General features: G+C 52.7%; 1 protein-coding gene across 1 annotated transcript in view; it reads right to left on the bottom strand.

The window, feature by feature from the left end:
* LOC116949451 (dystroglycan 1-like) overlaps positions 1-22613 on the bottom strand; it is a 60230-nt gene extending 37617 nt beyond the window's left edge. The window contains exon 1 of the mRNA XM_032966813.2: positions 22253-22613. The gene's annotated coding sequence lies outside the window, so the exon portion shown is untranslated. The remainder of the gene's footprint in view (positions 1-22252) is intronic.
* Positions 22614-23186: the final 573 nt, after the last annotated feature.

Below are 23186 nucleotides of genomic sequence, written 5' to 3'. Positions count from 1 at the left end.
ATTAATTGAAATTCCCCTTAGTTTGCCGCGTGAATCAGGGTGAACTTAGGGGACACGTTAGGCAATTGGCCACTGATCGGTAGGATTCTGTAAAGGCATCCTGGGAACACGGCACTGCTGTTCGGGACGGGTGGCTGTGCTGCTGTGCCGTGACGTCGTGCACCGCCTGGACGATGACATTCTCATCTGCGGGTTGCGCAGCAGCAATGGTTCTCGATTGTTCAGCTATCGCGCGTCACCACTTCCACGGCAGAGTGGGCGGCAGGATGGTGACGCAGTGGTAACACCATTGACTTCACAGCAAGAAGGGCTTGAGTTCGATTCCCAACTCGGGCGCCTTTCTGTCTGGAGTTTGTATGATCTCCTCTTGTTCTGCAAAGTGTGTGTGTGTGTGAGAGGGTGGAGTATGTGTGATCTCTCTCTCCTGGTTCTGCATGGGTTTTCTCTGGGTTCTACAGTTTCCTCCAATAGTTAAAAACCCCAATATATTTTATCTGGAGAATATCAATAAAATATAAATGTACCAAATCTCAAGATTGGCACCATTGCTATTCAGGGTCGGTGTCGCCCAAGATGGGGAAGGCTACGACTCTATGGGAGTTAACATCAGAATCTTTATTCAGACTGGAGTAATCCGATGAAAGATGAAGCTCTGTTTTACAGATGTCCAGTAACGTAACCTCTAGACCACATCTGCTGCGTGTGAAGCCCGCACGCCCTCCTGTTTAATTAATGTACAGGACTGTATACACATTCATTTCACTCGAGTACCAGAGTTCTCATTGTTTCCTCGTGCACTGAGTTTCACACGCCCAGCGTGCTATTTGCGCTCGGATCCAATTCGCGTCATCGGTGCCGCGATGTTCAAGTTGCTCACAAGCGGCAGCTCAGTGACTGGTCCCCTATGGCTGCACCCTCATCGTGCTTGCTTCAAAGGCAGTAACAACAAACACGCGCCTGCCAGACACTCGGCAACGTTCGTGATCTTTGTGACGGCTCCTCGCCCTCCCAGCGAGGTCCGTGCCTCGCCTCCCTCCGGGCAGCAGCGCTCAACCCTGTGGGGCGCGCGGCACGGAGCCGCCGGGCTGTGGGTCCTGCAGGGCCGCCCACTGTCCGTCTGGCTCCACGCGAGTTCGCTCCCCACCCCTGAGCGGTGCGACTCACTGTGACGGCGGCCCCCCACACAACAGCTATACTTGCCCCCACCCTCTCTCCTCTGCTTGCAGGCCACTGGACAGCAGCCCTCGCCCATCGGCGAGAGGCTCTCGCCGATTACTGAAAAATCAGCGCAGAGAAAGCGCCGTTAGCTGATGCCAGCGGTAAAGTGCGGAGCGGTGAAATTGAAAAGCAAGCGGCTGCTTGGAAGCCCCACGCTTTTGTGGGGCGATTTTAGACGTTTATTTTCCGAGTCCTGTAAAGGCCATTGAGTAGTTGCGATGAGGGTCACTGTACGGTTTCCACAGAGCAAGTCCGTACACGCGTCTCAGTCAGCTTATGTCTCTCGAAACTCTTCAATTTACAACTATATACCAGTGCCGGTACCGTAGTACGAATGAATTATTGCCACCGGAACACAGTCGACAACTCCTGTCCCGGTTAAACACGGCCAGGTGGTGAGCCAATTGTCCAGATGCTGTGCAAGTCCACATGGCACGCGGCACGGCAGCGTGCGCCTGGCACCGCCGCTCCCCGTCCGCAGAGCGGTGGGCCCCCTGTGGCGCGAGTGACGTTGGGCCCGGCACAGCGAGGGCGGCTCCTGCACCTCCGGTTGAACATCGTCGTTCAGTTTGCCATGACCCCACGAATGGAAACCTCCCTTTGCAAGGCCGAGAATAATGCAGCTGCTTGCTAGCAGCAACAGCACGATGAACATTGCCTACGGGACGGTTCCGCCTGGAGGAAGGATGGGATAAGCCAATCGCTCCCTCGCATCAGGGAGCGAGAGTACAAAGGTTTTGGCCAAATAGCGGCTCAAGCGAGCGAGTATACGCGCCGCTAACGCTAGAAAGACAAAACATAGATTTCAGCCGGGCTGGGAGATTTTCAACTGATTGGCCACACCAGACGGGTTGACTGAAGTGGCAGTGGAATTCACAACAAGGCTGGAAGTAGGCGCGCCAGCGTGGGCTCCGTCCTCCGGGGGGCGTGCGGTAGAACCATCGTCCCCAGAGATCACTTTAAAGACGTGAGTGTGGAGAGTGAATGTGAACAGTGAATGTGGAGAGTGAGTGTGGAGAGTGAATGGGGGAGAGTGAATGTGGAGAGTGAATGTGGAGAGTGAATGTGCAGAGTGAATGTGGAAAGTTAATGTGCAGAGTGAATGTGGACGGTGAGTGTGGAGCGTGAGTGTGGGGCGTGAGTGTGTGGCGTGAGTGTGTGGCGTGATTGTGGAGCGTGAGTGTGGAGCGTGAGTGTGGAGAGTGAATGGGGAGAGTGAGTGTGCAGAGTGAATGTGGAAAGTGAATGTGCAGAGTGAATGTGGACGGTGAGTGTGGAGCGTGGGTGTGGGGCGTGAGTGTGTGGCGTGAGTGTGTGGCGTGATTGTGGAGCGTGAGTGTGGAGCGTGAGTGTGGAGAGTGAATGGGGAGAGTGAGTGTGGAGAGTGAATGTGGAGAGTGAATGGGGAGAGTGAATGTGGAGAGTGAGTGTGGAGAGTGAATGTGCAGAGTGAATGTGGAAAGTGAATGTGCAGAGTGAATGTGGACGGTGAGTGTGGAACGTGAGTGTGGGGCGTGAGTGTGTGGCGTGAGTGTGTGGCGTGATTGTGGAGCGTGAGTGTGGAGCGTGAGTGTGGAGAGTGAATGGGGAGAGTGAGTGTGGAGAGTGAATGTGGAGAGTGAATGGGGAGAGTGAATGTGGAGAGTGAGTGTGGAGAGTGAGTGTGGAGAGTGAATGGGGAGAGTGAATGTGGAGGGTGAGTGTGGAGCGTGAGTGTGGGGCGTGAATGTGGAGAGTGAATGTGGAGTGTGAGTGTGCAGAGTGAATGTGGAGCGTGAATGTGGAAAGTGAGTGTGGAGAGTGAATGTGGAGAGTGAATGGAGAGAGTGAATGTGGAAAGTGAGTGTTGAGAGTGAGTATGGAGAGTGAATGTGGAACGTGAGTGTTGAGAGTGAATGTGGAGAGTGAGTGTGGAATCAATATGGAGCGTGATTGTGGAGAGTGAATGTGGAGCGTGAGTGTGCAGAGTGAATGTGGAGAGTGAGTGTGGATTCAATGTGGAGCGTGAGTGTGGAGCGTGAGTGTGGAGAGTGAATGTGAAGAGTGAATGTGGAGAGTGAATGTGGAATGTGAATGTGAGGAGTGAATGTGAAGAGTGAATGTGGAATGTCAATGTTAAGAGTGAATGTGGAACGTGAATGTGGAGAGTGAATTTGGAGCGTGAATGTGGAGAGTTAAAGTGGAGAGTGAATGTGGAAAGTGAGTGTTGAGAGTGACTGTGGAGAGTGAGTGTGGATTCAATGTGGAGCGTGAGTGTGGAGAGTGTATGTGAAGAGTGAGTGTTGAGAGTGAATGTGGAATGTGAATGTGAGGAGAGAATGTGAAGAGTGAATGTGGAGTGTCAATGTTAAGAGTGAATGTGGAACGTGAATGTGGAGAGTGAATTTGGAGCGTGAATGTGGAGAGTTAAAGTGGAGAGTGAATGTGGAAAGTGAGTGTTGAGAGTGACTGTGGAGAGTGAGTGTGGAATCAATGTGGAGCGTGATTGTGGAGAGTGAATGTGAAGAGTGAATGTGGAACGTGAATGTGGAGAGTGAATTTGGAGGGTGAATGTGGAGAGTGAATGTGGAGAGTGAATGTGGAGTGTGAGTGTGCAGAGTGAATGTGGAGCGTGAGTGTGGAGAGTGAATGTGGAGTGTGAGTGTGGAGAGTGAAAGTGGAGTGTGAGTGTGCAGAGTGAATGTGGAGAGTGAATGGGGAGAGTGAATGTGGAGCGTGAATGTGGCGAGTGAATGTGGAGAGTGAATGTGGAGAGTGAGTGTGGAGAGTGAATGTGAAGAGTGAATGTGGAGAGTGAGTGTGGAGAGTGAATGTGGAGAGTGAGTGTGGAGCGTGAATGTGGAGAGTGAATGTGGAGTGTGAGTGTGGAGAGTGAATGTGGAGTGAGTGTGCAGAGTGAATGTGGAGAGTGAATGTGGAGAGTGAATGTGGAGCGGGAGTGTGCAGAGTGAATGTGGAGAGTGAGTGTGGATTCAATGTGGAGCGTGAGTGTGGAGAGTGAATGTGAAGAGTGAATGTGGAGATTGAATGTGGAATGTGAATGTGAGGAGTGAATGTGAAGAGTGAATGTGGAATGTCAATGTTCAGAGTGAATGTAGAATGTGAATGTGGAGAGTGAATTTGGAGCGTGAATGCGGAGAGTTAAAGTGGAGAGTGAATGTGGAAAGTGAGTGTTGAGAGTGACTGTGGAGAGTGAGTGTGGAATCAATATGGAGCGTGATTGTGGAGAGTGAATGTGGAGCGTGAGTGCGCAGAGTGAATGTGGAGAGTGAGTGTGGATTCAATGTGGAGCGTGAGTGTGGAGAGTGAATGTGAAGAGTGAGTGTTCAGAGTGAATGTGGAATGTGAATGTGAGGAGTGAATGTGAACAGTGAATGTGGAGTGTCAATGTTAAGAGCGAATGTGGAACGTGAATGTGGAGAGTGAATTTGGAGCGTGAATGTGGAGAGTTAAAGTGGAGAGTGAATGTGGAAAGTGAGTGTTGAGAGTGACTGTGGAGAGTGAGTGTGGAATCAATGTGGAGCGTGATTGTGGAGAGTGAATGTGAAGAGTGAATGTGGAACGTGAATGTGGAGAGTGAATTTGGAGGGCGAATGTGGAGAGTGAATGTGGAGAGTGAATGTGGAGTGTGAGTGTGCAGAGTGAATGTGGAGAGTGAATGTGGAGAGTGAGTGTGGAGAGTGAAAGTGGAGTGTGAGTGTGCAGAGTGAATGTGGAGAGTGAATGTGGAGAGTGAGTGTGGAGAGTGAGTGTGGAGAGTGAATGTGGAGAGTGAATGTGGAGTGTGAGTGTGCAGAGTGAATGTGGAGAGTGAATGTGGAGAGTGAATGTGGAGTGTGAGTGTGCAGAGTGAATGTGGAGAGTGAATGTGGAGAGTGAATGTGGAGAGTGAGTGTGGAGCGTGAATGTGGAGAGTGAATGTGGAGTGTGAGTGTGGAGAGTGAATGTGGAGTGTGAGTGTGGAGAGTGAATGTGGAGAGTGAATGTGGAGAGTGAGTGTGGAGCGTGAATGTGGAGAGTGAATGTGGAGAGTGAATGTGGAAAATGAATGTGGAGAGTGAATGTGAAGAGTGAGTGTGGAGCGTGAGTGTGGAATGTGAATGTGAGGAGTGAATGTGAAGAGTGAATGTGGAGTGTCAATGTTAAGAGTGAATGTGGAACGTGAATGTGGAGTGTGAGTGTGGAGTGTCAGTGTGCAGAGTGAATGTGGAGAGTGAATGGGGAGAGTGAATGTGGAGCGTGAATGTGGAGAGTGAATGTAGAGAGTGAATGTGGAAAGTGAATGTGGAGAGTGAATGTGGAGCGTGAATGTGGAGAGTGAGTGTGGAGAGTGAGTGCGGAGCGTGAGTGTGGAGAGTGAATGTGGAGTGTGAGTGTGCAGAGTGAATGCGGAGAGTGAATGTGGAGAGTGAATGTGGAGTGTGAGTTTGGAGAGTGAGTGTGGAGTGTGAGTGTAGAGAGTGACTGTGGAGTGTGAGTGTGCAGAGTGAATGTGGAGAGTGAGTGTGGAGAGTGAATGTGGAGAGTGAGTGTGGAGCGTGAGTGTGGAGAGTGAATGTGGAGAGTGAGTGTGAAGAGTGAGTGTGGAGCGTGAGTGTGCAGAGTGAATGTGGAGAGTGAATGGGGAGAGTGAATGTGGAGATTGAATGTGGAAAGTGAATGTGCAGAGTGAGTGTGGAGCGTGAGTGTGGAGAGTGAGTGTGTGGCGTGAGTGTGGAGAGTGAATGTGGAGAGGGAATGTGGGAAGTGAGTGTGGAGTGTGAATGTGAAGAGTGAATGTGGAACGTGAATGTGGAGAGTGAATGTGGAGAGTGAATGTGGAGAGTGAGTGTGGAGAGTGAATGTGGAGACTGAGTGTGGAGCGTGAGTGTGGAGCGTGAATGTGGAGAGTGAATGTGTAAAGTGAATGCGGAGTGTGAGTGTGGAGAGTGAAAGTGGAGAGTGAGTGTGGAGAGTGACTGTGGAGCGTGAATGTGGAGAGTGAATGTGGAGAGTGAATGTGGAGAGTGAATGTGGAGTGTGAGTGTGCAGAGTGAATGTGGAGAGTGAATGTGGAGAGTGAGTGTTGAGAGTGAATGTGGAGACTGAGTGTGTAGCGTGAGTGTTGAGCGTGAATGTGGAGAGTGAATGTGGAGAGTGAATGTGGAAAGTGAATGTGGAGCGTGAGTGTGGAGAGTGAATGTGGAGAGTGAGTGTGGAGTGTGAGTGTGGAGAGTGAATGTGGAGCGTGAGTGTGGAGAGTGAATGTGGAGAGTGAATGTGGAGAGTGAATGTGGAGAGTGAGTGTTGAGAGTGAATGTGGAGACTGAGTGTGGAGCGTGAGTGTGGAGAGTGAATGTGGAGAGTGAATGTGGAGAGTGAGTGTTGAGAGTGAATGTGGAGAGTGAATGTGGAGAGTGAGTGTGGAGTGTGAGTGTGGAGAGTGAATGTGGAGAGTGAGTGTGAACAGTGAATGTGGAGATTGAGTGTGGAGCGTGAATGTAGAGAGGGAATGTGTAGAGTGAATGTGAAGAGTGAATGTGAAGAGTGAATGTGGAGAGTGAATGTGGAGAGTGAATGTGGAGCGTGAATGTGAAGAGTGAATGTGGAGAGTGAATGTGGAGAGTAAATGTGAAGAGTGAATGTGGAACGTGAATGTTGAAAGTGAATTTGGAGCGTGAATGTGGAGAGTGAATGTGGTGTGTGAGTGTGGAGAGTGAATGTGGAGTGTGAGTTTGGAGAGTGAGTGTGGAGCGTGAATGTGGAGAGTGAATGTAGATAGTGAATGTCGAGAGTAAGTGTGGAGAGTGAGTGTGGAGAGTGAATGTGGAGAGTGAATGTGGAGAGTGAGTGTGGAGAGTGAGTGTGGAGTGTGAGTGTGGAGGGCGATTCGGGATCGTTAACAACCACGATTGATGCCCTTCCATATTTGACCTCCGAGCTGCTGTGGGAGAACGCAGCTCGCAGACGATCCGTGTGTCTTTACACGGTGATTCCTCGCTCTTATTCTGACAATTCACCAACTCGTCGCTGTGGAGGGGCGGAGTGGAGGGGGACATTTATCTCTGCAGAGTCTAACAATATGACGGCTGCGTGGGCCCCCAGGGCCTCAATTAAAGCAATTCAAATGCAGAAGCTATTCCTCGAGTCATGGTGTCATGTCAGCCGCATTAACTTCAGCTGTGTGCCGACCTGACGTGGAACGCCCCAGAAAACCACGAAGCAGGGCGCTCGAGCGGAGCGCCCTGCTTCAGCAGCAGCAGCAGCGCTGAGGCTGACAGAGCAGCGGCTTAGAGACCCTCGCCATCAGACTCCGCTTGGCTGCATTCCTGTGGGCAAAGCTGTAAATGTCAGGGCTTGAGTCGCCCAATCGTCTTCGCCACGAGAGCACGGCGAGAAGTCTATGCAGGGCAATGCAGACCGCAGGAATGCTTAATTCTGGAAGAAAGTGGCTTTGAAGAGGGATATATTTATTTATTTTTAAGGCATGAATTCCTATTACCTGTTGCATATGTTTGGTTTCTGAATGAGAGGAGATTAAGGCAGAGCGATTACAGAGATAATCATGTACACGCTGACACAGCCCCCGATTGGTCGCGGCTGACTGTCGAGGACCTTGCTGGCAGCAGCAGCGGCAGCGGCCTCGCCGCGTCACACCGCACGTTTGGCGTCACACCGCACGTTTGGCGTCACACCGCACGTTTGGCGTCACACCGCACGTTTGGCGTCACACCGCACGTTTGGCGTCACACCGTGGGTGGTGTCGCGGTTCGCGCCCTGCCCTACGAACCCGGCGAACAAAGTTCGAATCCCGCTCACGGCCAACATCGGTGACGAATATCTGAACCATTCCTGGGCCTTCCCTAAGTCGACTCGGTCTCAAATGAGTATCTGGTGCGATATATAAACGTCGTCACTAGGGGACAAAGGCGGCCGGGCGTGGCGCTGGCCACCCACCCCCTCGTATGCCCTGGCGACCTTCATAGGTGCTGCTCGCGAACAGCGATTACCCGAGCGGTCTGTTAAAGGCTTCACGGGGATCTTTGATGGTTGTCCTTGTTAGGTGCAGTGTGTTATGCGACTGCACAAGGCGCTGAAATCAACGACTTATTTTACCTCCTTAATCTGAGGGGGCGTTGTCATGTTGTGTGGCTGCCTCGACGTGGGCGAGGGCGCACCAGACATGGCGATGTTCATACGTCGGTTCCGAGCAACGGACTGGTTCCTTTCCTGTTAGAGCTGAGCGCAGCCCCAACTCTGAAGCAAACCCGAGCCCAAACGCCAAACCGAACTCTCGCCCCAACTCCTGCAGAAGCTACGGAAGCGTAGCGCACACGCGGTGGTGACGGACACAGCAGCAGCAGCGGCGGCAGCGTCAGAGACGCTCACGAGTCCTGTGGCGTCAGAGAGAGGCTCCAGGATCAGGGGCTCCAGGATCAGGGGCTCCAGGATCAGGGGCCACAGGATCAGGGGCTCCAGGATCAGGGGCCACAGGATCAGGGGCTCCAGGATCAGGGGCTCCAGGATCAGGGGCTCCAGGATCAGGGACTCCAGGATCAGGGGCTACAGGATCAGGGGCTCCAGGATCAGGGGCTACAGGATCAGGGGCTACAGAATCAGGGGCTACAGGATCAGGGGCTACAGAATCAGGGGCTACAGGATCAGGGGCTACAGGATCAGGGGCTCCACGATCAGGGGCTCCAGGATCAGGGGCTCCAGGATCAGGGGCCACAGGATCAGGGGCTCCAGGATCAGGGGCTCCAGGATCAGGGGCTCTAGGATCAGGGGCCACAGGATCAGGGGCTACAGGATCAGGGGCCACAGGATCAGGGGCCACAGGATCAGGGGCTACAGGATCAGGGGCCACAGGATCAGGGGCCACAGGATCAGGGGCTCCAGGATCAAGGGCTCCAGGATCAGGGGCTCCAGGATCAGGGAGCTGAGTTGTGAGATTCTAAGGAGGCAGCGCAGCAAGGCGGCGTGAGCCTTGTGTGAGCGAGTAGCATGACGCACGCACTGTGTGACCACTCATTCATTCACTCACTAATTCACTCCTCCCGCCTCCCTGGTGCCATGCGGTGTCCCTCCACCACAACAGCTGGGCCGTGTTAGTCCACACCGCCAAGCGATGCTGTGCAAATTGGATTAGTGTCTCCGTTGCAAACTTGTGTGTGCAGTCCTCACTTGAACACAATGTCAACATAACCTCGGAACGTAGGGCAGCAGCGTTGCTCTAATATAATGAGAGATACGCCGGGTGATAGATGGTGCGTGGAGCGGTGCTACACTGGTCAGGGCACTGTGCTGTGAACCCAACGACCTGAGTGAGAGTATCGGCCACGGCTAACATCAGTGGCGATATACCTCGTGCCATTCATTGACAAAACAAATCATGAAGTGCTTTACATGTGTACATTTCAGCATGCCGTGAATTAAAATATAAAAAGTGGCATACAAGAAGTTGCCATGAGGATAAACAGATTCCATCTGAATCGGTTCTAAGCCTCGACTTCAACAACCCACACTGACCAGCGGGGTCAAGTAGGGTCAAGCCGACACGACCTGGGAATGCCTTCATCCAGCAGTGGATTGACAAAAGGCTGTGAATTATATTCTATGAATACGGTGGTACTGTAAACACTCAAACACACAAATACATTGCCGCATTGCCCGAGCGTTCGCTCGAAGCTGTTCCTGGCTCATTCATCCGAAATAGAAAGCGGCAATTGCTCTTTAGCGAGCATCCAGTTAAGGCTGGGACGGCACACAATCGGGTACCAATGTGTACACGCTGTACTGGACACTCATTTAACCCCGAGTCGACCTAGGAGAATCCCAAACCAGGTTCAGATGCTAAGTGCCAGAAATCGAACACACGTAGCTGGGATCACGGCACAGTGATACCATGACCCCCACCCACATAAAGCAAACAGTAAACTGCGTGTGACAATTATCTGAACAAGCCCTGGCCTCCCCTAGGTCGACACAGCCTCAAATTAGTACCTGGTGCGGTGTGTAGTAAACATCGCCACTAGGGAGACAAAAGCGGCCGGGCGTGGTGCTGGACACCCGCCCCCTAGTGTGCAGTTTCGACCTTCATAGGTGCTCACTAACAGCACTTGTCCCAACAGTCTGTTAAGGTTATACGGGAGATCTTTGTATTTGTTTGACTTTGTGTGTCACACAATGTCCAGCTACCGCGTGTCCAAGCAGCTTTTGTTCGGCCGGATAGATGAGGGTAAACGGGAGCGGCACGGGCTTGAGGTACAGAAGAATGTGGAGCTGATTGGACTTGCCGATGACTGGCACCAGCAGTGTCAAGATCGACTTCTGTAGAGGATTAGCACGGTTGCCTAGGTACGGTACGAGACCTTGAACAGAGCAACACGGATCTGGATGAAGAGATCTCGGCGCTCAAACGGAGGCAGTCGGCCATCGTTTGCAGTGGCGTCAACGACGTCCACGAGCTGGAGATCAAAGAGCTCCGCGAGCTTATTGATCACGTTCGTGGAGAAAAGATGTCCATGCAGATGGAGCAAAAGCGCCTGAACAACGACATCAAGAAGCTCAGTGAGGAATATGGTCAAGAAATTCGTCTACACAATGAAGCAGATGAACTCATTCAGATGTTCAGCAAGAACACAGAGGCCACATCTCTGGTGCTCATGAAAATGAGAAGCGGATGCAGGCCATGCTCGATGAGATTACTCTCTTCAAGAAAAACCACGAGGAGGAAGTGGACAAACTCCTGGCCCAGATCGAATCCTGTTCAGTGTCAGTGGAGAAGGGCGACCATGGAGCCGATATCGCGGCAGCCCTGCGTGAAATCCGCGGCAAGTTTCGGGTTAAAGGGCACATTGAGGGGGCAGAGGAGCGTTTTCAGTCCAAGTTCATGGAGTTTATTGCAGCAGTGGAGCGGAATGAGGAGGCACTACGGGCGACCAAGCAAGAGATCTCCAAGCATCGCCACCAGCTCTGTGTTCCGCATGCGAAGCACAGAGCTGGACGTGCTGCTGAGAAGCAGCGAGTCATTCGAGAGGCAACAGAGCGACAAGGAGGACAGACACCAGATCAACTTGCAGGTACAACAACTTGCAGGTACAACAACTTGCAGGTACAACAACTTGCAGGTACAACAACCGTCTGATCTAGTGTGGGATTGATGAATAATAAAGGATGATAACAGTACGTCTACTCTCACCAATTACAAATGACGATGTCCCTATGCTTAGCCATGTGAAAACGTGTTGAGATATAATTATCAGTAAATGCATGGTGGCTATACTAGCGGGCACCATTATGCTTTTGTAGTTTAATTGCAAAAAATATCATTTTTATTTGGATATCAAAATGCAATGTGAATATACCGAAATGTTTGAACCTAGAAGGTCTGTGGGCTGACAAATGTAACTTGTTTCTCAAATAAATTCACTTTTCCATTGAATGAAATTCTTTCAGACTAAGACGTCTGTAGTGAAACACTACAAGTCTTCTGTAACTGTTCAAAAAAATTCCTTTCAGATTAAGACATCTGTAGTGAAACACTACAAGTCTTGGCACTAAGCACCTTCTCGAGCTAATGTTAATGTGACTTTCCGAGCTCACATAGCACCGACGTCTCCCACATCGCCTGCAGGAGGTGATGGAGCAGTGGCAGGGAGATGGAGCGGTGGCAGGGAGATGGAGCGGTGGCAGGGAGATGGAGCGGTGGCAGGGAGATGAAGCAGTGGCAGGGAGATGGAGCGGTGGCAGGGAGATGGAGCGGTGGCAGGGAGATGGAGCGGTGGCAGGGAGATGGAGCGGTGGCAGGGAGATCGAGCGGTGGCAGGGAGATGGAGCGGTGGCAGGGAGAGTTGGGCCACTCCACGTGGGAGGTGGCGCGAGTTCCAGGACCTGCTCAACACCAAGATGGCGCTCAACGTCGAGATCATCGCCTACAGGTTGGCTCATGCCCAAGGGCATGGTGAGGTTGCCATGGTCTCCAGTGCAAGGAAGGAAATGGGGCCCACAATTCTGATGTTACCCCTCTTCACAGTCCGGCATTTGGACCCCACCAAAGCCCATGGGCGCCGGTGCAGTTGCACCACCTGCACACTCGATAGCTACACCGCTGTTCGTACCTCTCCATCAATAACAACAACAAGCTGTCCCCATGGGTGACGTGTCCCCATGGGTGACGTGTCCTCATGGGTGACGTGTCCTCATGGGTGACGTGTCCCCATGGGTGACGTGTCCCCATGGGTACCGTGTCCACATGGGTGACGTGTCCACATGGGTGACGTGTCCTCATGGGTGACGTGTCCTCATGGGTGACGTGTCCTCATGGGTGACGTGTCCTCATGGGTGACGTGTCCCCATGGGTACCGTGTCCACATGGGTGACGTGTCCACATGGGTGACGTATCCCCAAAGGTGCCGTGTCCCCATGGGTGACGTGTCCCCATGGGTGACGTGTCCCCATGGGTGACGTGTCCACATGGGTGCCGTGTCCCCATGGGTGCCGTGTCCTCATCGCCTACAGGTTGGCTCATGCCCAAGGGCATGGTGAGGTTGCCATGGTCTCCAGTGCAAGGAAGGAAATGGGGCCCACAATTCTGATGTTACCCCTCTTCACAGTCCGGCATTTGGACCCCACCAAAGCCCATGGGCGCCGGTGCAGTTGCACCACCTGCACACTCGATAGCTACACCGCTGTTCGTACCTCTCCATCAATAACAACAACAAGCTGTCCCCATGGGTGCCGTGTCCTCATGGGTGACGTGTCCTCATGGGTGCCGTGTCCCCATGGGTGACGTGTCCCCATGGGTGACGTGTCCCCATGGGTGACGTGTCCTCATGGGTGCCGTGTCCTCATGGGTGACGTGTCCCCATGGGTACCGTGTCCACATGGGTGACGTGTCCCCATGGATGACGTGTCCCCATGGGTGACGTGTCCCCATAGGTGACGTGTCCACATGGGTGCCGTGTCCACATGGGTGATGTGTCCTCATGGGTGACGTGTCCTCATGGGTGACGTGTCCTCATGGGTGACGTGTCCCCATGGGTGACGTGTCCCCATGGGTACCGTGTCCACATGGGTGACGTGTCCACATGGGTGACGTGTCCCCAAAGGTGCCGTGTCCCCATGGGTGACGTGTCCCCATGGGTGACGTGTCCCCATGGGTGACGTGTCCACATGGGTGCCGTGTCCCCATGGGTGCCGTGTCCTCATGGGTGACGTGTTCTCATGGGTGACGTGTCCACATGGGTGCCGTGTCCACATGGGTGACGTGTCCACATGGGTGACGTGTCCTCATGGGTGCCGTGTCCACATGGGTGACGTGTCCACATGGGTGCCGTGTCCACATGGGTGACGTGTCCCCATGGGTGACGTGTCCCCATGAGTGACGTGTCCTCATGGGTGACGTGTCCACATGGGTGCCGTGTCCCCATGGGTGACGTGTCCCCATGGGTGCCGTGTCTGCAGTTCTCTTATGTACACACAGCCATTGCCACTACCCCTGCTAATGGCTGTCATCTGTGTTTTCGTACAGGCAACTCCTGGATGGAGAGGAGAGTCACTACAGCAGCAGGCTGCCTCGCATCCCAGTCGCAAGCATTGCAACAAATACACCCAAAGCTGAGCCCGATGAGAAGTGTCTGGGCGATCAGCTCGATGCAGAGGAGATGCACGGAGAAAAGGAAGCAATAAAAAAGTCCAGCCTGAGCAATTGAAAATTGAAAAAACTCTATTTAAGGAAAGATATGCTGTTGTTGAAGTTGGGGAGACAGATGAGCCTGAAGGTGATATTGAAAGTCTCAAAATTGAAGATCAAAAGACTTGTAGAAGCCTTTGAAGCTAATCCACAAGACAAAGCTGATGTCACAAAACAGCAACAAGCAAAAACTGAAGACATGCCTGAACCTCAGGCTGGAGATGACATCGAAGAAGGAGATTAAGTTAAGGAAACGCCAGCAGAGGAAACAACAGCAGGTGACGATGAACCTGTGATTGAAGAATCCTGCAATAAAAACATTTTGGAACCTGAGCAAGGTTCTGGTGAAGATCATGAGAATGAAACGGAAGTCTTAAAAGAGGCATATGAACAGGAATCTAAACTAGAAGATAAACAAGCCAACATTTTTTAACTCAAAAAGGAGGAATATGACAACACAAAAGGTAAAGTTAAGGAAACGAAAGCAGAAGAAAAAAACAAAAGTTGAACATGAAGCTGTTGTTGATGAGCTGAGAAAAGTAGAAACAGATAATCAGATACGTGGAGAAGAAGCAAAAATCATCACAGAGGGAGCTAAAGATGGAACACATCTGGAAGCGAAGCCGCCTGACGTTGAAGAGGCTCCAGAAGAGCAAAAGGAAACAGTGGCACAATCTCACCAGATGTTACAATTAATGCCAATAGTAGCTCAACTAAAGGGTAAACTAGTCATGAAGTCAGCTGATCCACCTCTACAGAAAATATCAAAGGAGGATGCAAATCAAGATGAGCTCAAAACTGAGATAGCAAAACCTGCAGTGGCTGATGTTGAGCCAATTAAAACTGAGACTACACTAGAGCAAGAGCCCAAAATAACTGATGCGGAAAAACGTACGAAGTCAACACTCATCTCTGATGAAGATAGTATACTTTCAAAGAAACGGGTGAAAACCCAAGAATTTGCCATACCTAAACGGGATATAAAAACAACTAAAGAAAGAACAGAGCACATTGAGAAAGCTGTTTCACAAACAATGGTAGAAGCTCAATCGAGCGACAAAGCTGTTAGACCAACCAAGAAAGAAGCTAAACCCATAAGGAAAGCGGGAATACCAACAAAGGAAGAAGCGAAACCCATCGAAGAAGCTGTCACTCCAACTAGGGAAGAAGCTCAACCCATCGAGAAAGTGGTTACTCCAACCAAGGAAGAAGCTAAACCATCAAGAAAGTGGTTACTCCAACCAAGGAAGAAGCTCAACCCATCCAGAAAGTGGTTACTCCAACCAAGGAAGAAGCTAAACCATCAAGAAAGTGGTTACTCCAACCAAGGAAGAAGCTAAACCATCAAGAATGTGGTTACTCCAACCAAGGAAGAAGCTCAACCCATCCAGAAAGTGGTTACTCCAACCAAGGAAGAAGCTAAACCATCAAGAAAGTGGTTACTCCAACCAAGGAAGAAGCTCAACCCATCCAGAAAGTGGTTACTCCAACTAGGGAAGAAGCTCAACCCATCCAGAAAGTGGTTACTTCAACCAAGGAAGAAGTTAAACCCATCGAGAAAGCCACTACACCAACCATGGAAGAAGCTAAACCCATGAAGAAAGCTGTTACTCCAACCAAGGAAGAAGCTAAACCCATCGAGAAAGCCACTACACCAACCAAGGAAGAAGCTAAACCCTTCAAGAAAGCTGTTACTCCAACCAAGCAAGAACCTAAACCAATCAATAAAGATGTTACTCCCACTAGGGAAGAAGCTAAGACCATCAAGAACGCCACTACACCAACCAAGGAAGAAGCTAAACCAATCAAGAAAGATGTTACTCCAACCAAGGAAGAAGCTAAACCCATCGAGATACTATCCCAAAACAACGTGAATAGTGTCTCAGTATTAGTTCTGAGGCACTATCATCGTATCCAAATAGTACCAAAACGTCAGAGTACTGTCTCAGTACCCCAGTAGTTACTGATACTTCACTGGGTACACATATTTCTGCACCGAGCGAGTTGGACTTCACAAAGAGGCCTATCCAACAAGGACAGGGCCATCTATGTTGATGTGAGAGTGAGTTATGGATGGTGATGATAAGAGTGTGGTGTGGATGGTGATGGTGAGTTATGGATGGTGATGGTGAGTTATCAATGGAGCCGTTCAAGGTTGGCAACAACTTGAAGTCGTCACGAAGGATGCAGGTGCAGCACTGAGTGAGGGCGGGGAGGAAATGCAAACTCCACCCACTCGGTTTATGTCATAAAATAAGAATCTGCCGACGTCTTACTGGATGACGGCCTCCCCGTGCCGTTGTTTAACCAAACTTAACCATTTGTGAACAGTGGAAGTTGATTCAGCTATCACTGGCCATTGATGTTAGCCGTGGTCAGGAATCAGCCTCAGGCCACTGTGTTCACGGCTGCTCCCCCAGTAACGGCTAAGATCGCTGTACCCAGTGATGGAGATGTACGGGGCAATTATGCAGCTTATCAGGGGATTCTGTAAGCGGACAGCAACTGCCTTTTCCCATTCCAGCCAGGCATTGGGGTCTAATTGAGTAGGGAGAGTGAATGCGAATAGCCGATGTAGTAAAGAGTTGATGCTTGTGGAAAAAAATCCGATAAGTATTGTTTTGGTATATTTAGGAATGTAAAACGTTCTATTTGAAAATGTTACGTTCTACACTACGAATAAAAACGTATCAACGTGACATGTGAAATTGCGTGGATCCTGTAAGTCACCTTGGAAGGGTTTATTTCACGAAATATGAAGCACAGTGGTGCTTTATCAACGCTCTGATTGTATTACGTTCACAAATGGCTTATTGCTAAGATGCATAGGTCACACGTTACAGAGGCATCTAAAAATCTGAACAGTCTTTGGGAGTGGCACTGGAATTTCAGACGACAAAATGTCAGCGTCTAAACAAAGTTCCACTGTAGTGCTCAGTGCGTGTATCCTTTGTCGCCCTCCTACGCTGCCCGTGCCTAAAAGGACACGGACTCACTCTGCCCAAACACGACCCCACAGCTCAGTAGAGGTCACGCTCATCTCTTGGGCGCAGTGAATTAGCAGCTGTCATAGGAGGGCATTCCACCCACGGTAGGCCTAGCTCTGGTTACGGCGAGAGAGTGCCAATACCAGCACCGCCGCCTTATGAAAAGAACACATCGTGGGATTCGGCAAAACAAACTCTAATTGAACGAAAGGGGGTAACGCAATGACCTCGCCGCATCAAAGCTGAAGGAATGAGCTCAACAGATGGACATGCGCGCTGATGGAATGGCTGCCAAGATGAAAACCTGCTTGAAGTTATCGAGCGCAGTGGTTGACACTCGCATCTCACAGCAAGGAGCGCCTGAGTTCGACTCCCAACGCGTCTCTCTGTGTGGAGCTTCTCTCTCCCCCTGTTCTACATGGGTCTCCTCCAGCGTCCCCAGTTTCCTCCCAAAGCTCAAATGCCACGCAGTGTCACCGGTATTGGCCAAACAACATCCCAATGCTGAAACATTTCCTGGGTGAACAATCGCAACCCCAACAACAATAATAATCGACCAAGGAATAGGGAACCCTGACGAGATGAGCCTCAGCACACGGGCGAGCAGTCGCACACAAAGAACGGTGGTGGCCCATTGCTGATACTGATCTCGAAGTCGCTTGGTCTCGTTCATTGGAGGCCTTGCCACGGGAATGTGCACCGCAGGGGACCTCGGTGGCCGGCCGCGGGCTGTGCCGAGCGTGGACGGCGTGGGGGGGTCAAGCGGAGTTCGCGATCCGCACGTGGCCGAGTCCCCAGGGCGGAGCTGCACGGCGCCACTCGTCCACGCGACTCGTCCAGCCAGCGACGGCGCTGCGCTCAGAGCAAGCACCTCGCATTGGCGAGCTCATTAATAGTTCAATTCCCAGTCGGGGGGTTAACTCAGCCCGTAATACTTCCAAGGGTCACTAAAATGTGTACAGTACCACATTTTATCTAGATTTTCTTTTTATCTTCCTGTAGGGATCGCAGCCGCACCGTAGGAATGTGGCATTTCCACTCTTGGCTTGCGTTCACCATTAGAGATGAGCGCCGCTTCGCTGAGAAGGAAGACGTTTCGGCCTATGCATCAACCCTCCTTAGAATACGGTCAGGAACAAAAGGCGGGCGTGGAGTGAAGGGAGAGGAGGCTTCTGGAGGTCAATCCAGGGCGAGATTCCTCGTAGAATTTCTGGCGTAGCTTGGACGGTGCCGGGAATAGCGCGGAATCCTCCTCACGCAACCAGCACTCGCCCACGTGGATTCCCACCGAGTTGCTAACACAGACCCCTGAACGTGAGGGATTGTCCACCCTTCCCTGGATGACTCAGTAGCAGTAAAATATCTCTGCCAGAAAAACAAATTTTTGCGAAAAAGAGAATATGGAACGTGCAAGGAGAATGCGTGACTATGATTGGGGTAATTCTTGTTATTGTGGTGAGATCGCATTGCTGTGGTGTGCTGCTGGCGCTAGGATGTGAATTCCCCCCATGCATGCGCTTGGCTTATGGCTGTAGAATTCCACAGGGGCCAGGTGAAGGGCCCCTTCTCAGCCAGGCACGCGGCCAAACCGGTTTACCGCGAGGCGGGAATCAGCGTCTCCATCCGCCTCCATCCACACACGCGGGCTCAGTAGCCACACGGCTTGGAGAACGCAGCGGCGGCGGTTTCACGTTGAGCGGTCACCCTCTCGGGCCCCATGGTCACTGTCTAGAGCTCCATGGTCACTGTCTAGAGCCCCATGGTCACTGTCTAGAGCCCCATGGTCACCCTCTAGAGCCCCATGGTCACCCTCTAGAGCCCCATGGTCACCCTCTAGAGCCCCATGGTCACCCTCTAGAGCCCCATGGTCACCCTCTAGAGCCCCATGGTCACCGTCTAGAGCCCCATGGTCACTGTCTAGAGCCCCATGGTCTCCCTCTAGAGCCCCATGGTCACTGTCTAGAGCCCCATGGTCACTGTCTAGAGCCCCATGGTCACCCTCTAGAGCCCCATGGTCACCCTCTAGAGCCCCATGGTCACTGTCTAGAGCCCCATGGTCACTGTCTAGAGCCCCATGGTCACTGTCTAGAGCCCCATGGTCACTGTCTAGAGCTCCATGGTCTCTGTCTAGAGCCCCATGGTCACTGTCTAGAGCCCCATGGTCTCCCTCTAGAGCCCCATGGTCACTGTCTAGAGCCCCATGGTCACTGTCTAGAGCCCCATGGTCACTGTCTAGAGCCCCATGGTCACTGTCTAGAGCCCCATGGTCACCCTCTAGAGCCCCATGGTCACTCTCTAGAGCCCCATGGTCACTGTCTAGAGCCCCATGGTCACCCTCTAGAGCCCCATGGTCTCCCTCTAGAGCCCCATGGTCACTCTCTAGAGCCCCATGGTCACTGTCTAGAGCCCCATGGTCATCCTCTAGAGCCCCATGGTCACTGTCTAGAGCCCCATGGTCACTGTCTAGAGCCCCATGGTCACTGTCTAGAGCCACATGGTCTCCCTATAGAGCCCCATGTTCACTGTCTAGAGCCCCATGGTCACTGTCTAGAGCCACATGGTCACTGTCTAGAGCCCCATGGTCACCCTCTAGAGCCCCATGGTCTCCCTCTAGAGCCCCATGGTCTCTGTCTAGAGCCCCATGGTCACTGTCTAGAGCCCCATGGTCACTGTCTAGAGCCCCATGGTCACCCTCTAGAGCCCCATGGTCACCGTCTAGAGCCCCATGGTCACCCTCTAGAGCCCCATGGTCTCCCTCTAGAGCCCCATGGTCACCGTCTAGAGCCCCATGGTCTCCCTCTAGAGCCCCATGGTCACTGTCTAGAGCCCCATGGTCTCTGTCTAGAGCCCCATGGTCACTGTCTAGAGCCCCATGGTATCTGTCTAGAGCCCAATGGTCACTGTCTAGAGCCCCATGGTCACCCTCTAGAGCCCCATGGTCACTGTCTAGAGCCCCATGGTCACTGTCTAGAGCCCCATGGTCACTGTCTAGAGCCCCATGGTCACCCTCTAGAGCCCCATGGTCTCCCTCTAGAGCCCCATGGTCTCCCTCTAGAGCCCCATGGTCTCCCTCTAGAGCCCCATGGTCACTGTCTAGAGCCCCATGGTCACTGTCTAGAGCCCCATGGTATCTGTCTAGAGCCCCATGGTCACTGTCTAGAGCCCCATGGTCACCCTATAGAGCCCCATGGTCACTGTCTAGAGCCCCATGGTCACTGTCTAGAGCCCCATGGTCACTGTCTATAGCCCCATGGTCACTGTCTAGAGCCCCATGGTCACCCTCTAGAGCCCCATGGTCTCCCTCTAGAGCCCCATGGTCTCCCTCTAGAGCCCCATGGTCTCCCTCTAGAGCCCCATGGTCACTGTCTAGAGCCCCATGGTCACTGTCTAGAGCCCCATGGTCTCCCTCTAGAGCCCCATGGTCACTGTCTAGAGCCCCATGGTCACCCTCTAGAGCCCCATGGTCACTGTCAAGAGCCCCAGGATCTCTGTCTAGAGCCCCATGGTCTCTGTCTAGAGCCCCATGGTCACCCTCTAGAGCCCCATGGCAGCTTCGCCGCTCACCTCGCTGCGGTCGCCTCGTGGCGCAGCGCATGGACCACGCCCACAGCTCCCAGTCACAAAGGTCGCGAATTCACACCTTGGGTCAGGGGTCGAACCCGCTGATCATCTCTTCAGGGTTGCTAAATTCTCACGACCACTTATTGAGAATTTAACATCACTTGTCCCTATCGATTGACTTGGCCCTATCATAGCAAGGTGGAATTTCTTTCAGCACGGGCTCAGGGCTGGAAACGAGCCCGGGGACCGCGGCGACTTTTTGTTTCGAGCCCCCCCCCCCACGCGCCTCGCCTGCAGTGGCGTCCTCCGCCTCTCCCTCTCGAGTCAGACGCACGGACAGGCGCGCTATGAGGCTTTCTACATTTAAATAAATAAATAACAGTGAGTCACCTCTACTATGGCTCGAGACAAAATGCCCATTGTTTTAGATATAAACTTCAAGACTAACGTATCTTTAAACGTAAAAATTAGCGCTCATTTGGGCTAAAGATAAATACCTGTACAGCATGCACGTGGAGATCTCTGAACACCAAAGAAAAATATCCCCCGTATAAGCTTAAGAGGCTTTTGGGGCAAGCCATGTTAGCGAGCACCTATGAAGGCCGGAACGGCACATGAGGGGGTGGGTGGCCAGCACCATGCCCGACCGCTTTTGTCTCCCATGTGACGATGTAAACACACCGGTACCAGGTACTCATTTGGTACTCATTTGAGACCGACTTGATCTAGGGGAGGCCCAGCACTGCTTCAGATAATAGTCACTGATGTTGGTGGCCGTGAGCGGCAATCGAACTCCGAAGTCCGGGTTCGTAACGCAGCTCGCTAACTGCTACACCACCACTCCCCCAATCTGAACACCGCACATTCCAAGAGAGACCTCCACTCATCACGATGACAGAAAGCAGAGGCGCCTCGCCCAGCTGCCCCGAGTGCCTCTCCAGCCACGGGAGAGGGCGCAGTGCCCGCTGCTGCCCCAAGGGCTGCTGTGCTCTGTCCCGTGGCGAGGCGGGGTGCGCACAGCGGCGAGCCTCCCTGGCTGGGCTGACACTGCCCAGAGCAGTGGGCGAGGGCACTGCCCAATCCCATCCGGTCATTCCAAGGCGCAGCCACACTTTATGATAATAATTGAAATTTGTAAAGTGTTGCATTTCATCCGTAGATCCAAATGCGCGCCGTGTATGGACCAGGACACAAGCAGAGCCTGCAAGGTAATTGGCCAGAACTAAGGGGTAACGGTTAATTTAAAGAGGTGAAATTTCAATACAGTCTTAAATATCTCGAACGACTCTGTGGTATTTGCAAAAGTAAAGCGTTCCAAAGCCTGGGAGCTGCACAGTGGCAAAAGTCCGATCATCCCAGGAACAGAGCCTTGACCTCGGAGTCCTTAGAAGAAGGCGATTCGAATACCCCAGGGACCTCGTGGCTGGGGAGCAAACACGGAATGGGTTCCTGTAGTTACTGCGGGGCTAACCCACTGATGGCCTCGTAGGTCAGCAGCGGGATCTCAAAGTCCATTCGGTACTCGACTGGTAGCCAGTGCGGAGACAAGAGAGCGGCTTTGTGGCGTGCTGCTCGCGACGCGGCGTGCGAGTGAGGATTTGAGCAGCTGCATTCCGAACGAGCCGGAGTCTACCCAGCACCGATGTCAATAACGTCCCAACACGGCGAGATGATGACTCGCACCCACAGGACGAATGTCAACGTTGCACTGCAGCCTGCAGCTTTGCTTCGAAGTTCTTTTGAGACGCGACCGTGCGGGGACACGCGTGGGGTCCGGTCACGGAGAGGTCAGGCGGCCGTCGTCGCGTCTCACCTGCGCGGGACGCGGACCCTAGAGGAGTCGCGCAGCTCCGGTGACGGGTCGCCTCCTTCCCTCCCTCCCTCTCGCTCCGTCTGCACGCCGCCGCGTGGCCTCACCGAGCCCGGGCGGTCGGGGCCGCCGGTGGTGGAGCTGCTGCCGCTGCCACCGCCCTCACCGCTCTTCACTCCCCCGCCCTGCCATTTATGGCCGCCCTAGCCGAGCACAGAGCCCCTCGAGGTGCACACAGAGTGTCCTGCACGGGAGCAGCACACACACAGCACACCCTTACAGCACACGGAGCATATATACAGCACACACTAACAGCACACACGCACATTACACACACAGCTTACACTCGGTCTCAGGATCTGTCGTATTTATCCCGGAGGAGGAATTTCACAGAGCTACGCAGCTGTGGTACCACGACCGCGGTGTCACTCCACAAGCACCACGATTCCCCCCCTACCCCCGCCCTGAACGTACACACACCGCACACACACACACCGCACACACACACACCGCACACACACAGACTGCACACACACACACCGCACACACACACACACCACACACACCACACACACACCGCACACACACACACCGCACACACACCGCACACACACACACCGCACACACACACACACCGCACACACACACCGCACACACACACACCGCACACACACACCGCACACACACACCGCACACACACCGCACACACACACACACCGCACACACACCGCACACACACACACCGCACACACACCGCACACACACCGCACACACACACACCGCACACACACACACCGCACACACACCGCACACACACAGACCGCACACACACACACCGCACACACACACACACCGCACACACACACCGCACACACACACACCGCACACACACACACCGCACACACACACACACCGCACACACACCGCACACACACAC

Source organism: Petromyzon marinus, chromosome 36, assembly GCF_048934315.1.
Source record: "Petromyzon marinus isolate PM22_M1 ecotype Great Lakes invasive population chromosome 36, UKy_Petmar_22M1.pri1.0, whole genome shotgun sequence".
Classification (NCBI taxonomy): domain Eukaryota; kingdom Metazoa; phylum Chordata; class Hyperoartia; order Petromyzontiformes; family Petromyzontidae; genus Petromyzon; species Petromyzon marinus.
The sequence above is the reverse complement of the archived record's forward strand: the minus strand, read 5'-3'. Positions and strand labels throughout refer to the sequence as shown.